Source organism: Gasterosteus aculeatus, chromosome 14, assembly GCF_964276395.1.
Source record: "Gasterosteus aculeatus chromosome 14, fGasAcu3.hap1.1, whole genome shotgun sequence".
NCBI classification, from domain to species: Eukaryota; Metazoa; Chordata; class Actinopteri; order Perciformes; family Gasterosteidae; genus Gasterosteus; species Gasterosteus aculeatus.
In genome coordinates, this window is record NC_135702.1 from 14,359,188 (window position 1) to 14,376,865 (window position 17,678).

Here is a 17,678-nt window from a genome sequence, read left to right on the forward strand (position 1 = left end):
AAATCATCAGGATGCAACATACTATGCTGCTATTTAGCTGCATCCCTGAAAGGTTAAAGCCTACTGCTGCGATTGAAGGAAAGTGTACTGTGGCCAAACAGACAGCCGGTCAGGACGGTTGGTGTCACGTTCTACGCAGCCCTTCCATCAATGAAGCTTGGCTACAGTTGCAGTAAATACGTGGAAAGCACTTGTTTTTGTACACAACAAACCACTTAGTTAATGTAAAGTACTGAAATCATGTTATTTCAACAGCAAATTTGAGGTCACGAACAGCTTTCTCTGGGGTCAAAGTCCTGCGTTTGTTTGACCAACACCACCCCAAAGCCATTTTGTTTGACTTCCCAAAGATGACGTGTTGACTACTTTTGGGGTTCGGCTTCTCTACAGAGGCAAATTTAGGGCGATCGTCTGCCTCTGCTATGAACAGTTTGATATCAGTTCAATAAATCTTATTTAAATCCCTATTCTTTCAAATTTCTTTTTACCCATGCCAAACCGTAACTGGGAAAGTAAGTCTTTAGAGCAAGGGTGTGATGTGTTTTGTGTTCAGTCTGAAATCCACTGCTGTTTCTGAGTGAGGTCATTGTTGACCACAAAGGAGAGAGAAATAGCAGTTCTGGGTGGTAGTTTCATGTTTCCATGGTATTAACAGAACAATTTCTTCTTCAAATCGCTTGGAAATTTGCCTCATGTTTCATTTGAACAAAAAAAAGAATCCCTCTTTGCCTCTTTGTTTTTGTCTTACACTTTCCAAAGTGAATCATAAAAAGGTAAGTAGGTCTCTAAGTAGGTCTCTAGTAAGGTTAAAGTTCACTGTGAGTCCCTGCTGCTTGACGAGGAAGTAAACCCATCAGCAATTCTGTTTCTCCCAGCTGCCGACCACATGGTGGTCAGTGCTTCCCCATTGCCTACTGTCCTGTGTCCACTTTCAGGATGCTGTAAAACCAGCCATGGGTGATTGCTTTTTCTGGAGGGACAGGACGAGATGTAAAGTTGGTCACACGCACTTGCGCACATTCATAAGCGGAGCACTCAGTGTACTCAGACTCTCACACTCACATGAACCCCTCAGGCCCGATAAAGAACAGTGGGACACGAGATTGGCTCCATTCACATAAAGTTGGATGTACTCATGTAGTCGTGATGGGAAAACTATATCAGCATCTGGCCAGTTGAGAGCGTTTTTTCCAAACATAGAGAGACACACACGAACAGAAATAGAAAGTAAACACGCATGTACAAACAGAAAATTCTTCGTTGTTAACGATGCTTCTGCGTCTGCGTCGTTGCGTCGACGCACTCGTTTCAATTCATGGTTCTAAAAGTCTTGCGTGTGTTGCAGAGCAATTCACCGCTAGAACAATAGGTGGACTAAACGTGTTTTTGTCGAAGGCGACCTAGAGAGTCACGTCTTTGTGAGTGGAAGTTGTTGGTTTATTTATTTATCATATACTTTATTGCCCCGTGCATCGCCACTGCTGCTTTTCATCGTGGACACATTTGTCCCGTGTTTTCTTCCACAACTTTGTGCACCTCTCGACCAGCAAACCGACGTTTGCGGAGATCTTCCTCCATAAATCGGGAAGCCATCCACGTGTCCTTATAGTCCGCCAATGACGGCTTGTATAAGTGGTCATATTTACGCATTTCTTTTGACAAAAGTTCTTCAATTTGATCCGTTCTCTCGTAAACATTCTTCGTTTTAATAATGGCGGTATTGTGCTATGAACCTCAGAGCATCGATCGGACCCTGAAGGCACAGTCTCCACCTCACCCCTCCACCCGCCCCGACGTCAAACGTTTGACTGCAGTATCTTATGCGCCTTATAATGCAGTGCGCCCTATATATGAAAAATGTTCTAAAATAGGTCATTCATTGAAGGCGCGCCTTATAATCCGGTGCGCCGTATAGTGCAGAAAATACGGTATGTATATATATATTAGGGCTGTGAATCGATTTAAAAAAGATAACTAATTAATCGCACATTTTAAAATTCATTCATCGCGATTAAAAGTCTTTCTTCTAAAAACTAAATCTTACAAGTAACCACTAAAAAGCGTGCATTTTAAACACTGTTAATTAATTTAATCAAAACTACACACATTTGATTATCTTGGAGGCAGAATTCCACCAGGGCCTCTCCCCGGTTCTGTTCCCGAGTGGAGGGGTTCTTCTCTGGACAAACCCTCGCCAGGTGTCCCTCTCCACCACAACGGAAACACCTCCCATCATCCGATGTGGCAAACATGACATAATCGAACCCCTCGATCCTCACCTTAAATCACAAGGCTGAGAGCCTGGGGTTTGTCTCAGCAAAGAAGACTTGCACCCTGAGTACACTTTCTTTAACTGGGACACCACCTTCCCGTGCTTCACCAGCGCCCCGAGCAGCGCTTCATCCAGGACGAACAGCAGAACGTTTGACATCGTCACCCTGAAAGCCGGCACGGCGAGCGGCAGAACGGGCACGTGCGCCCTGCGGACCACCATGCCGCTCGTCACCACGAAGGGCGCCTTCTCCACGCTGTCCACAAAGATGACCACGGCTCGGTTCATCCAAGCGGCGGACTTTACGCTACTGTGACCCACCAACCCCCCCACTGCCAGACCGCAGTCCTCCACGGAGCAAACCTAAAAATTAGGTTGTCTCCACTAACACAGTAAACTGCCTCTTTAAAGCACTACTTCTCAATGAACTCATCCATGTTGTTCATACTTTCAACCCACGCTTTGACCAAAGACATGAAGACCGGGAGTGCCTCTTGTCCGGTCCTGTCTTCCACTCGGTTCTTCCTGCTGCTATATACTGCAAGTTTAGCCGACATAGTGCAGTGTCCAGTCCCGGACCCACTGATTTCTTCAAAATGAAGCTAGTCAAGTCTCTCCAAACCACCTGAGATGGACCTGTACAGTATCTTCGGTATCTGTACGAATTGGAATCTGAAAGTTGCCACTCTACTAGGGATGTACACCAGGCCCTCCCCCCCCCCCCCCCCCCCTGCATGAAAAGTGAGATTTTCGTCCCCGTAAACGCCCGGAAATCTCCCTAATTTCCGACAATTTCCGACAATTTGCCACCCGCGCACGTCGCGTTTGTCTGTGCCACAATTTGTCGGAAACGAACCATGACGTAGGCGGAGAGCTGGCGGAGGTGCGAATGGCCCGAATTAGCATATGAATGCAGCAAAACCGCGGGTGGCCGAGCCGAGCGGGCTTGAATATCCCCACTCCTTATTGGATGAAACCACAACTTACGAACAAATAAAATCACTCGTGATTGGCAGCAAAACCCCACCTGGGCAGACCAGGCTTGAGTTTCCTTGTTCATGATTGGATGAAACCACTTTCAATCACTCGTGATTGGTTGGCAGATCTGTCGCTATTGGTCACCCGCCTCATTTTATTTATATATTCATATTATGCTGTATATTCATTTCATGGTTATCCTATGTAGGCTACTACACTATTATTAGGATACCAACCAGGACATCAATGAATTTATAGAGAAAATGAACATTTGCCACATGTTTATGCAAAGAAAGAGCTTTATTAACAACACACAAACAACAACTACATACAAAGTGAGGATCTGCCCACACTTGGGTAACGGCGGTTTAAAAACTACAGCTCAGTAAACTGTCCGTTTGCCTCCTCTGGGTTGTAGACCGGCACTGGCGCCATGTTTTCCGAGGCAGGTCTGTTGTGCAGGCGGCTCGTGTGCGTGTGGCGACCGTACAATCCACCCGAGACCCCGCCAACAACGCCGTCCCCTCCGTCCGGCGTGAGCTCTACGGTGGCGGATTTCCAGCGTTCCACCTCGTCATCAGCCAGCACACTTTGTCTCGATTCCAGCAGCTGTAAAAACAACAATGAATCAGTACTGTGCGATGCGATACGTATGGACACAACACATCTATCAATGCACCTGAAACAAGTCAGCAAATAAACTCTGACCGTCTTTCTTCTCGCTCGACTCCGCGCTGAATCCTTCGCAGCTCCTGCGTCCCGTCTCACAATACGTCTCACAGGCGGCTGGAAAACAATGAGTGTGGTATGAATACAAAAAAAATCAAACGCAAGTCACAGTAACATTTAACAAGGAAGGAGAAACAGTAAACAGTGTCACTTACACACAATGACGTCGTCTAAATCTGGACTTTTCCCGGGGCAAATACGAGGTCACCGCCTCATTATGAGACGAGATTAGTCTGTGAAAACAAAATGTACAGTTATGATCGGTATCCATACGTATATATTTCCTTTTACCGCAGAATTAAAGCATATTCTTTAAATCTGACCCTTGCTCCGGTTTGTAGCGCCTGTAGTTCGTCTCGGAGTTGTGAAGACGGCGCACCGCTTCCTGTAAACGACACGGCAAAGAAAACACACTTTAATAAAGCTGTTTCTGCTCACTTGTAAGGCTACTAGGCTACTCTTAGCTTAGCTTGAGGCTACGCTACTTTTAGCTTAGCTTGCAGTCATCGAACGTATTCTTACCGCTATCTTGGGATTGTGCGCCCGTCTCCTCTTCTTTGAGTCGGTTCCTCTCCTCCATGGACAGAAACCCGCAGAGTCCCGAACGCTCCAGTGGAGCGAACCGCTCGTTGATATTGGCAGTTTGTTGTTGGAGTTGACGAGACGATCCACTGAGAGCATTCAGCAGCTTCTTCTCGTCTGTCTGCGGACTGGCCGAAAGTTGGTGACCGCGGAGAGGAGTTAAAGGCGAGTTGAACGCGAGACGTCGTCCAGCCATTATTCACGAAGCAGCAAAAACCAAACAAAGGAACTGGAGACACAGTTCTTCTGAATATAGTAACACGTGTTTGTTTGTATGCTCGTCTTGCAAGTACTGCTGTATCAGTCATGCCTATGACCTCACACGTGATTGGACGAGGAGTCTAAGGGTCCTCCAATCACATACGAGGTTATTGTTATACGGAAGGACCAGTATTTTAGGAAGACAAATGGTTGGGACTTTGAAACAGCTGATATGCTTTATGTAAAGCAGTGTTTTGGTGTCAGCAGAACGAATTTCCCTAGAAAACTGTACAGTGGTGCCTCTTTCTCCATTCCACCAGACACTCTTGAGTCTGACAGACATGCAATGTTGACAATGTATCATCACATGTACCCTTGTGTCACTGAGGTTGAATGTTTTGCCATGACATGTAAACGGGTAACATATGAATGTAACTTACTCAATCGATAGATGCAGAGCATAAAGGTCAGCATGTGTTTATGCTAAGTGGTGTGGAAACACTAACAGTTTTGAGGAACCCGTCCTTGACCCTCTAGCAGAACTACGACCAGCCATTATAAAGCAGTTTATAGTTGTTAATGTTGTGTCAAAGGGTACGGCATTTAAACATGTTCTTGCACAAGTTTCCTGGCTTCATCTCCACCCGGACAGACATTTTTATGGAAAGCCAATAGAAGTTTGGGGCTTGCAGGGAACAGACACGTCATACAGCATCATTTCTGCCAGTTGAGCGCATTGCTAGAAGATGTGTGGTTAATACATCCTCTGTGCATTTAAGTAAGACCAAAGAAAAGGTCACTGTAGTCCTGCCACTATGCACTGTAGTTGAGCTCTAGGAGACTGTGATCTCTGCAGACCCCTCATGCTGATTCAAATGTTGTTTGCATGGAATGCTCATTTTACCTTGATTAAAACTAATTTTTTAAAGAAGTTATTTTGTGTATCTTTTTTACATAACATTTGCCATTGCTAATGGCATACACAGTAATCTAGCATATTTGAATTAAATAAATCAATTCAAGCTAAAATTTAAGAGTCTATAATTAGGCTACTGAGCCTGATCTATTTGTACCAGAGATTTTCTTACCTTTTAAAAAAATGTCACCTGGGCTAAAATTGCAAATTGCCGCAAACCTGAAATTGCACGACAATTTACAGTGCCGCATACTGCCGAAAATCCCACTTTTCATGCAGTGGCAGTGCAGTTTGTCCCTAAAAAAATCCACTAAAATGGCCTGCACTCTTTGTATGAGGCTCCTTTGTAGATACCAGTTCCCTACTCCCAGTGCCTCGCTTTTTACCCAGTTAACCCTTGCAGCTGAAAGATTGCCAAAGTCGTTCACGATCATACCCAGTCTATCAACCTCCTCCTGGTTTTTAATAAAAACAACAATATTGTCGGCATAGGCGGACAAAATAAAACTTTTGTGAAATCGCTTTAAAACCAGACCTTCCATATTTGCTCTTGTTTTGCACAACATTGGCTCAATAGCCAGGGCATACAGCATCCCTGAGATAGAGAAGCCCTGACTCACTCCTCTACACACTCTAAAAGGGCCACTAAGACTCCCATTTATTTTCAGTACACTCTCAATGTCCCGTTACAAAACCTTAATCATTGCTATAAGACCTGGGCCGAGACCAAACCAATAGAGTCTTCCAGAGGTAAGGGTGCTCAACCCTGTCAAATGCCTTTTCCTGGTCTAATGAAACCAGTCTTAATGCCCAATGAATCAGAGATGTCCAAAATATCCCAAATTAAGGACTTCCGGCCAGTCCACACCAGTCTCCTCTGCAGCATCGACGCACACCGAGGCTGCCCACGCCACCGAAGAACCGGTAGTTCATCTGGTCACTGGCTCCTCACCTCCGCCGGTACTCCACTCGGTCCCCAGCAGCCCTCTCGTTGCCATTATTGATCCTTTGGACGATCTTTCGCAGCCGGAAGACCTCCTGCTGTGTGTAGCGGGAGCTACCTCTTTTGCTTGCTTGCACCCTCCCGAGCAGTACAACAGAATTTCTCCATATCCGGAAAGTAGTCCAGCCCCAGTTTTATCCCCTCCATGTTCTTGGTGGTCTTCAGGAAAAGTTTCCAATTGCCCCATTGTCCACTCCATCGCTTGCCTGTCCCACCTGCTGGGCCTCACCTGTCCCTTCATTCACTCCGTCACTCGTCTGCCCCACCTGCTGGGCCCCACCCGTCTCTTCATTTATTTCGTCAGTCCCTCTCTCCACCAGCTGGACCCTGCATTCCCCTCACCACACTCGTCTGGTCATGACCTGTCCCTGTTTCAACTCCCTGCTGGACCCCAACTGTCCCCTCTCGTCTTTCCTGCCGCCTTGGTTGTGACCAGTAGAGGTCTTCTCTAGACATGCTCTGCTTAGATGTCACTCCTTGCCACACCGGTAACTTCTTGTACTGTCAGAATTGACTAACACCACATAATCAAACCCATCCACTCTTAATTTAAACACCACGTTCAGATCCTTGTTTTTCTTTTTGAGGAACAAAAAACATAACATAAAAAAAAATAACCACAAGCCAGAAACCGGTCGGTGGAGTCAGGAGTCTCCTCCCCCACGTCGTTTCTTCACCTCGGACAGCCTCTCCGTCCTTCCGCTCAGGTCTCGCCCGTTCAGCCAGATGGATTCCCGCCCGAGAAGAGTCCACTTCAAGTCCAGGATCTCAGGGTGGCGGGTTCGGAGGAGGACGTCATGCCGCCGAGCCCAGAGGTCCGTGTGTTTCTCCTCTGGCCTTCAATATCAGTTTCCGCAGCCTGAAGATCTCTCGATCGGTGAGACCTCCTCTCCCTGCACTGCTCATATGGGATCTGACAGACTCGGAGAAGGTCTCTTTGTCAGAGAAGTAGTCCTCTACTCGAACACCTCTTACGCCTTTAGAGGTTTTCAGGAAACGTTTTATTTTCTCCACACTGTAGACTCCAGAGTTCCGTCTTCAGAGGACTCACTTTCAGCAGGAGAATCGTCCTTCGTGCAGGACCCGGAGTTGCCCTCCTCACTTGAGTCAGATACGTCAGCATCTCGACCTTTTGTTGTAGCTTTCTTAGCTTTCAACTTGCCACCTTTCCCCCCTTCTTCCTTTTCAGCTGAGGGGCTTTAAGCTGCTCCTCACAGCCCTCCATGTCCCCCCCACAGCCCGTCTCCACTGGCCCTTCAGCATTCACCCGGGCCGCATCTGTCCCCACCGCCCCCACCTCCTCAACCACATCCCCTTCCCTCACCTCCTCCACCCTCACCCCAGGGACCACGCTCGATGCCTCCTCCCTCACCTTCTCTCGCGCCTCCTCTACTACACCTGATACCTCCTCTCTCTGGACTTCACCTGTACCCCCCTGTGCCTCCTGTCTGTCCTCTGTGTCTCCCCCTTCACCTCTCAGTTCCTAGCTGGTTCTGGTCTTTATGAGACCCTGTCCTCTCCGGACATACTTTACTCTGATGTCCCTCTTTCCCACAGTTAAAACACCTGAAGTCGTCAGTCGACGCATAAACAACATAATCAAACCCGTCCACGTCGACTCTGAACACGACGTTAAGCTCCCTGCTGCTGTTGTTCAGAGTCATACGGAGCTGTCTCCTGTGAGACACCACGTGTCTCAACAGGGGAGACTTACATCCGGAGGACACTTTGGTAACCCGAGAGAACACCTTACCGTACCGAGACAGTTCCCTAGTTAACACCTCGTCTCTGACGAACGGAGGAACGCTTGACACCGTGATCTTAACAGCTGATCTTGCGAGCGGTAGGACGGGAAAGAAGTGGTCGTTCACCTCGACCCCGTTCAGCCGCGCTGCGGACTTCACGTTGCCGTGGCCGATCATCTCCGCCACCGCCAGGCCGCATTCCTCCACCGAGCACGGGAAGCGCGGCGGTATTTTGAAGCCGTGCTTCCTCGTTAGCTCCGTGAGCGTCATGTCGGCGTGTAGCGCAAACTACCCACAAACAATCACCCAAACCTCTTTAATGTGCACGAACACCACGAACCCTGCGCACCACGACACGTATAATACACCACATTAACAGCAAGAAATAACGAACAGACTATCAGACGCTCACAATCACGCTCCACAAGCGCAACACTCCTTCCACTCACACAGAGAGAGCGAGAGAGAGAGAGAATCAGTCAAAAGTGTGGACACATTCTCTCATTCAATTCAATAAAGAAAGTGTCCAAACTTTTGACTTATACTGTAATAAAAGAATACAAGAATGTTCAGTTATGTATTAAATTGGCCAGGCTAATAAATTGCCATAAAGCAGCTTTTTTGTCCATGAACTGATCTTTTTTAATTTCAATGAAGAAATCCGGTCAAATCATACTGATGTTGTCACATTCAGCCCCTGGCACTCTGCTTTAAAAAAAAAGAAGAAGTTTGAATGACACCAACAGAGTCCAACTGCATTGTCAAATGAACCATGACCCTTGTTCCCTGTGTGTCAGGTGCTGGCTCATGCAGGGCTGTCCGTGAATGATCCGATTATGTTCAGGCCCATGGTGCACTACACGCACGCGGTGTCAGACAGTGCGGAGCGCCAAGACATACCATCGTCTCGACACATGCGCGAGGATGCCATAACGCTGACTGAAACCCACAATGTATAACCAATCAATGTTACAGAGCATACTGACTTCTCGATTTTAAATCGACTCACACACATTTTATTCTCTCCGTAACCGGGTGGCTGGCAAAGACCCTCTAATCTGGATAGTCGCGTAGCTGTGACTGGCTTGCAATGTCACCTGTTTTCTGTGTCTTTTTAGTGGCTCACAAGGGCAGCATCTGTCCGAGTTCATCTCTGGCGAGCTCCACTCCAACATCCACAGTGTCCTCAATCGCCTCCTACGCATTGACTGGATTTGTTCGGCCTGCATTTAGAGAATAAAAGAGCTCCTGTATAGTGGAGCTTTATTATTAAACACTTATAATATTTGACACCATTCACCAATAAAGTTATATAATGGAATTTGTTTTGGGGAAGAATAACATTTTCGAAAACTTTAGCAGGTTGTGTTATAATTTCAGATGTTCTCGTACTAAAGGTGCCACTTTCGATGCTATTTTAGAAAAAATTGAGTAAGAAAAGAGAACAGAACAATCTCACATTGTTTCCTTTTTACTGCAGCTTTTCTCTTATATTATTCTCAGACCATTTAAAAAGAAAAGAGGTTTAACTAAGTGAGTCCCTGGTGCTGACCCACCACAGATATATCTTGTTGAGAAGAAAAGCGATCTCCCTCCATTTCCAGTCAAAAGAGCGAGCACCAGACTCCATCTCTAGTGTCACCACAAGCTTCTTTATCGATAATTATAAACACTTAGCTGCTGAATAACATTTATCGGATACCAGAGTGTGTGTCTGTGTGTGTGTGTGTGTGTGTGTGTGTGTGTGTGTGTGCTTGTGGAAGTTGGTGACATGGGAAAGAGGAAAAATAAATCCCTTCCCGGACAAACGTGAAGCCATTTCAGAATAATGGGTTCGGTCTTATTTCCGGGGATGCGGTCATGCCGATGATGGCCCATGGGGAAATATGATAGCGGGATGAACAGTAACGGCCACGAATGGGAGGAGAAAAACGAGACATAAGTTAATAAAGGAAAGAGAGAGAGAGCAAACCACTAAAAAAAGAGAGGTTGATGAGAAGAAAGGCGGTGATACACACAGGAGAATGATAGAAGTAATGCAATATTGAGTGTTTATGCCCATTTAAGGGCATGAGAGAATTAACCATTAGTGGAAATGTAAGCCGACATAAAGACATGTGAAGAATACTTATATATAAACTCCGGAAAGCAGGATTTGAAGCTAAATAAATGCTTCAACTTAATGTAGAGGAGCTCACATGTTTGAGATCCTTAAAGTCGGTACGGAAAGTATTTAGAACCCTTTAAATGATTCACTCTTTGTTTCATTGCAGCCATTTGCTAAAATCATAAAAAAGTTATTTTTATTTCTCATTAATGTACACTCTTGACAGAAAAAAAAAGTAGAAATTTTTGCTGAAATATCACATGGTCTGAAAAAAAACGGAAATATCACATGGTCATACGCATTCAGACCCTTTGCTGTGACACTCATATTTGACTCACATGCTGTCCATTTCTTCTGATCCTCCTTGAGATGGTTCTACTTCTTCCGTTGGAGTCCTGCTGTGTTTAATTAAACTGATTGGACATGATTAGGAAAGGCACACACCTGTGTATATAAGACCTTACAGCTCACAGCACTAGCATTAGAATCAAGTCGAAGGAACTGCCCAAGGAGCTCAGAGACAGAATTGTGGCAAGGCACAGATCTGGCCACGGTTACAAAAGAACTTCTGCAGCACTCGAGGTTCCGAAGAGCACCGTGGCCTTCATAATCCTTAAATGGAAGAAGTTTGGGATGACCAGGGGCCTCATTTATAAAACCTTGTGTAGGATTTGCGGAAATGAAGAAAAAATGGTGTCACATCAAAGTGGATGCAAAAAAGCGTTTAGCGCGCCATCGCCAAAGTGTGTCTGCCATGGGTGGGGGAAAGGGGACACCGGAGCTTCAGTCGCTGGGTGTTCCAGCGGGGCCAGTGGTTCCGATCCTGCAGTTGAGCAGCGTCTGGCTCCGGCGTCTCCACGGCACGCGGCTCTCAACCCTTCAGCAGTGGCCGTGTCCTCAGCGATGCAGTCCTTGAAATGCAGGGAGAAGTCATTGACACGATCAGAGAGGTGGCAAAGGAGTTGGACGAGATGAAGACTGTCCTAACTGAAATAAACTGCACAATGAGCGAATTCTTGAATAAATAATATAATGGTTCCACACCTGTTATACTTCACAGGCGATGCATCACTGCCAAACGCTGGCGCACAGCAGCAGCATTTGGCTCAAATGCCTGGGGATCGGGGTCAGGGTCTGGGCCAACATCGAGGCACGTTTCGAAGCTGTGCCACATTATGTAGCACAGCACATGCCAGCACGATTTTGCACACCTTTTCAGGAGTAGACAATAACCTCCCTCCAGTGCAGTCGAGGCAGCGCCATCTGCCCTTAAACAGGCCGATGGTGCGCTGCACTACAGCGCGAATCCTTCCATTTGCCACATCTTCTAAGAGCGCAAGATCAGCCATCTCGCGTCATTACACATTGTGATGGCATCTTGGCATTTTATTACAGTCCATTTGATTGCACCTGAGAAGCAACAGCTGTGTTTTGAGGATGAATTGTATAACATGCCAATATTATTGCAGAACATATTTCACTTTTCTCTTCTTATGAAAATATGTTAATTTGTATTTCGGTTTGTTTTACGCTGCAGATCGGTCAAACGGGTGTTCGTTTTATTTATGAGAGGCAGTATTTGCATTTCTTTACCACACCAGTCTAGTTTTACACACTTTCACACACGTTTGCGTGTTTCTTGCATTTGCCGACGGTTCTCATTTTACCCGTTTTTGTGCGTACGCATGGGTCCGAGCTTGCGTGAAGGACCGCACATTTTTCAGTCAAGTTTGCTTTTTATAAATACCAGTGTTTGCGTAGAGTGGCGTACGCCTTCTCTTGTGCATACGCAACATTTATAAATGAGGCCCCAGAACTCTTCCTAGACTTGGCCGTCCAGCCAAACTGAGTAATTGTGGGAGAAGAGCCTTGGTGAGAGAGGTAAAGAAGAACCCAAAGATCACTGTGGCTGAGCTCCAGAGATGCAGCAGGGAGATGGGAGAATGTTCCACAAAGTCAACTATCACTGCAGCCCTCCACCAGTCGGGGCTTTATGGCAGAGTGGACCAACGGAAACCTCTCCTCAATGCAAGACCTATGAAAGCCTTCATAGAGTTTGCCAAAAAACACATGAAGGACTCTCAGACTATGAGAAATACAATTCTTTGGTCTAATGAGACCAACATTGAACTTTTTGGTGTTCATTCTAAGCGGTATAGGCCAAACACAATCCCAACAGTGAAACATGGTGGTGGCAGCATCATGCTATGGAGGTGTTTTTCGGTTGGAGGTACAGGGCGACTGGTTGCCATTGAAGGAAAGATAAATGCGGCCAAGTATAGAGCTATGCTGGAAGAAAACCTCATCCGCAGTGCTCAGGACCTCCGACTGGGCCGAAGGTTCACCTTCCAACAAGACAATGACCCTAAGCACACCGCTAAAATAACAAACGAGTGACCATTCTTGACTGGCCCAGCCAGAGCCCTCACCTAAACCCAATTGAGCATCTCTGGAGACCCGAGACCTGAAAATGGCTATTCACCATCCAACCTGACGGAACTGGAGAGGATCTGCAAGGAAGAATGGCAGAGGATCCCCAAATCCAGGTGTGAAAAACATGTTGCATCATTCCCAAGAAGACTCATGGCTGTACTAGCTCAAAAGGGTGCTTCTACTCAATACTGAGCAAAGGGTCTGCATACTTATGACCATGTGATATTTCAGTTTTGTTTTTTTTGTTTTTTAATTGCAAAAATGTATATATTTTTTTCTGTCAAGATGGGGTGCTGAGTGTACATTAATGAGAAAAAAGATTAACTTTTTTGATTTTAGCAAATGGCTGCAATAAAAGTGAAATTTAAAGGGATCTGCATACTTTCCGTACCCCTTGTAAAGGATCGTACACAAGGTTTTGCCAATATATCTTCATTTTAAAAAATGTCACTTGTTTTAAAGTACATTTAAGCAATACTGAGTTCACATTGGGCAAACAAAGCCTGTCTTGTTTTGATCATTTTAAAACTAATGACAACAGTAAATCAAAAACATGTCCTTTTTGTTTAAGTACCAAACACAAGCATAATCCTTTAAGCCAGGGGTCTCAAACTCGCGGCCCGCGGGCCAATTGCGGCCCTCGGGACGATATTTTGTGGCCCCATCCTTAATATGAAAGTGTAATGTTAGTGCGGCCCGCAAGTTTTATACTGTAACCCCACTGTCAGCTGCTGTGTGGGACATGTTATGATGTTCTGGTTTCCTACTGTGTGCTTGTCCAGTGAACGTGGCATGCATGTGACTGACATGGGGGGCGGGTCGTGTGTGTCGGCCGAGGTGCAGAGAGCAGGAGGGTGAAATTCAGTTTCCTGCCCTCTTTCGCGCAGGTGATCATGTGACTAACCGTTAGCATCGCTCGTTTAATAAAGTTTTCCTTTACGACTCACACTAACAACACATGAAGCATCTGACGTCACCGACGAGCGTCTCCGTCCATTACTACGCAGCTTCGATTCACGTAACTTCACGTTTGGCTATAAAGGAATTCCACGGTCACATGACCTTAGGTCTCCCCCGCTGAGTTAAAGGAGGACTAGTGTTGTAGTCTCATTCGGACCGATCCCCCAGGGTGGGGTTCAATGACTGCTTTTGAAGGTGAGTGTTAAGTTGTGTTATTGTCGACCATGCCGTTCGGACGCTAGTGTGGCCCGCGTTCGGTTGAAGTGGGCTGCATCTGGCCTGCAGCTGATTTGAGTTTGAGACCCCTGCTTTAAGCCATTTGACTTTATAATTATTAATGAATTATGCAACGCTACATGCAATTCACGACGGCACTAAATGAGCCATAAACCTCAATTCCCGCAAGAAATCCAACACGTCGGCCCGTAGAGCCAAGCTTCTCGTAACAAACACACAGTCGTATGAGGAAAGGATCCACCTCTCGTGATCTGCAGGAGGAGGTGGTGTGCAGGGCCAGAAAAATATCAATATTATTGTAATTCATTTCACCTTCCAATCAGTGAGTGCTTTCTCAACAGCGTCCAAACGTTTCCCGGTCATGTAGAGTGCTCTGTCCAGTTATGTAAGTGAGACTTACTGCGTGTGTTTGTCTGTGTGTACTCACACTTTTACGCACGTGTTTGTGGAGTTCTTTGCTGTTGTCTGATCTCCATTATTTCCTTATATTTGTTCCCTTTGTTCTCTGTCTCTTATGGAACCCATTTTTATTTTACTGAAGGTAAAAAAAGAGAAAAGGCTAGGGATGATGCTAAAATTAAGTATGGCTGAAGACGATCCTTCGGATGTCATATAGGGCCTCAGGCAGGGAGCAATACAGAAAATGAATTTTGGGATTCATCAATGTTTTTTTCCTTTTTTGCTCTTCTCAGTAAAGTAAAGTAAAGGTCGTCCACATAATGAAACGTAAGTTCAAAATTGAATAAATAGAAATGTAAAGCAACAACAACGCATACATTCCATATTTTCGATTTGGAGCATTATATGAATTGGAGTAATCATACTGATTGGAATATGAAAGAAATACTATTGATCGTAGTTAAAGACTAAAACATTGGTGCGATTTTGGAGTTGGGCTTCCGTTTGGCCAACATGCTGCATGCAGAGTGCTCTTTCATTTTTCAGGCTTTTTAAATTCCAATTCTTGTGTATGCACGTGGGACAAGAGTTAGCCTTATAACGTGTTTAGGGGGGGGCGGGGCATTACCTGTGCTAACGATCAATATCAGCCACATGTGTCCAATGGGTACGGTGGCTCTGAAGTGCAAATCACAACGGCAAATAGGAAAACACAACGACATTAACTTCTTATGGAAAGGGTAGGGCCTTATAGCAGAGGACGGACCCTTCTGATTGGAAAGATGGACTGTCTGTCTTTTAACAGGAAATGATACAGGGCTCTCAAGGGTCACGCATTTCGGCCTCTTGTCACGCACTCCCACCATACAAACAATTCCTCACGCCAAGGAATCGGACTCCGGTCCCCGAGCCATGTTGACCGTAGCGTCCGCGGCACCCCCCCCCCCCCTTTTATTTACTTTTACTTACAACACCTTAATATAATTGAACAACAAAACAACGGTAAAACAACGGTGAGACACTAGTAGGACATTTTTAAGACAAAACATTGCCATCTCTCTGGCGTTCACTCAGGAATCCAACATGGTCCACCATGTTGTTCACTCAAGGGGCGTGGTTAACCACCGGCAGTTTATATGTATTGTTACGAATTTGTATGTTCAAGATTTTCGTATACATTTTTACGAACAGGTTTTGGAGATCACGTTGAAAAGACAGACAGTCCGTCTGTCCAATCAGAAGGGTCCGTGCTCCGCTATAAGGCCCTACCGTTTCCGTAAGAAGTTAATGTTGTTGTGTTTTCCTATTTGCCGTTGTGCTTTCTTTATTTGAAAATAAAGAAATAAAAGTTAAAGTTAAAAATATTTAAAAATTAAAATAAAGTCCACCAGCGAACAGAAAGTAACAAGTGAAAGTGCCGTGTGCAGTGTGAAAGAAAGTGACCGGTAGAATGTCAGTGAGTCAGTCAGTGGGGGATCAGGCTCTCTTATGAGCCTGACTGCCGACGGAAAGAAACTGTTCGTGTGGCGGGAGGTCTTAGTCCTGATGGACCTCAGCCTCCTGCCATGGAAGGGACAACAGTTTTTGTCCGGGGTGAGAGGGGTCGCCTACTATCATTTTAGCTTTTTAGCTAAGAAAGTAACTGACATACTAAAGAGGATGTTGCTATATCAGTCTAAATGTCACATAGGATAGCGTTGCTATAGTAACACCTATAGTTGTTGCAGTTTTCCACTGGTACTCACGGGGCAAACGGATTCCCTTGGGCCCAATATCTATCTGTTCCTAACGTATACAAAACAGCCCTCAGCAGAGGTAACCCTGCGCTTTGTGGAAAACCTTGCACGCTTTGTGCTTGTGCATAAGTAAAGGGGGGTGGGGGGGGGTCTTTGGAGGAAGGGTGTGACAGAAGCAACCGTATAACCCTGGATCCAGAGAGGAAATGAAAGGATTCAGGGGGGGAAACCTCTCCACTATTTGCTTCACACAAAGAATGTTTTCGCTCTCCCTGTAGAGTGGGGAATCAGGACAAACATCCTGGGAATAAACATTTAAAACAGAACAACAATGTTAATGCAGCAACAAGTTATATCGAATTAGAAGAATTATTTCTGCAATAATTAAGGCATGAAAATAGGTTGTGATTATGGTTGTGTTTCCATGTGCACTAAATTAAAATGACGCAGTGATGATAAACACAGGAAATGGTCTTTTTTTTTAACAGAAAGATGTTTCCCTTCTAGACAACTAGCTCAGATAGTTTCTCTTTAGCTTTAGAAATGTGTCAAACTTTGAAGAGTCCGCCTGCATAGCTGAGAAGTGAGGTCAACCCTTCCCTGCAGCTGCTGCCTGCAATACGCTAACAGATAACAGGCCCGGCTGTCAATATCATCTGCGACCCCAATCCCCTCTCCCCCTCCTCCACCCCTGTCTCTGCTCGACCCATTGCTCATTAAGAGTTTTTTGCCTCAAGAGTGTAATGCCATACTGTAGTGTTGTAGTTGTGACAAATAACATCTGTCGACTGGATTCAAAATACTCGAGACTCCACATTCGTGGGTAACTAGTCAGCCTATATGTATTGAATGTCACCATGCATTTCAGCATATTTACGATTTACAAATCAGCCTTTTGGCCGGTACTCCAATTCACCCGTGCAAACAAAGTAATTCAAAATACTGTACAACAAAACTACTTCAAAGTCAAATTCAGTCAGTGTTTGCAGTTAAGTAAACATTTTTAGCCCAGAGGCCTTTTGATTCTTCACTTTTTTGGGTGTTCAGTAGAGGGAGAGGAACGACAATGACATGTGTGGCCGGTTCACATGCAGCATGTCACATGACCATATTATGTAAACAGTGGAGGTGGCTGGAGGTCTACCATGACAAGATGTACATTTCAAGATGACACTGAAAAGACAAAGTCATCAATACTTGGTTGAAGTAGCCGAGACTAATTATTTCTCATTGTAAAACAGAGGCCAAAGCCAGTCATCACTGTCACATTCAGTATCTACATTAAAAACTCATTTTCAGAGTAATTGGAGTTCTACAAGAATCCAGAAAAATTGAGGAATTACCAAAACCGGAAAATACATATTCATAAAATACATATAC

At 45.4% G+C, this 17,678-nt stretch overlaps 1 protein-coding gene and 1 long non-coding RNA gene across 5 annotated transcripts in view; one reads left to right on the forward strand and one right to left on the reverse strand.

Moving 5' to 3' along the window:
* The window catches only part of lpar1 (lysophosphatidic acid receptor 1), a 46,435-nt gene that overhangs the window by 24,540 nt on the left and 4,217 nt on the right, over positions 1-17,678 (forward strand). The window lies entirely within an intron of this gene.
* LOC144388243 (uncharacterized) lies at positions 3,927-4,252 on the reverse strand. The gene is made up of 2 exons (XR_013452558.1): positions 4,135-4,252; positions 3,927-4,036 (listed from the first exon to the last, which is right to left on the reverse strand). It is a non-coding gene; the product is annotated as an uncharacterized LOC144388243 (long non-coding RNA).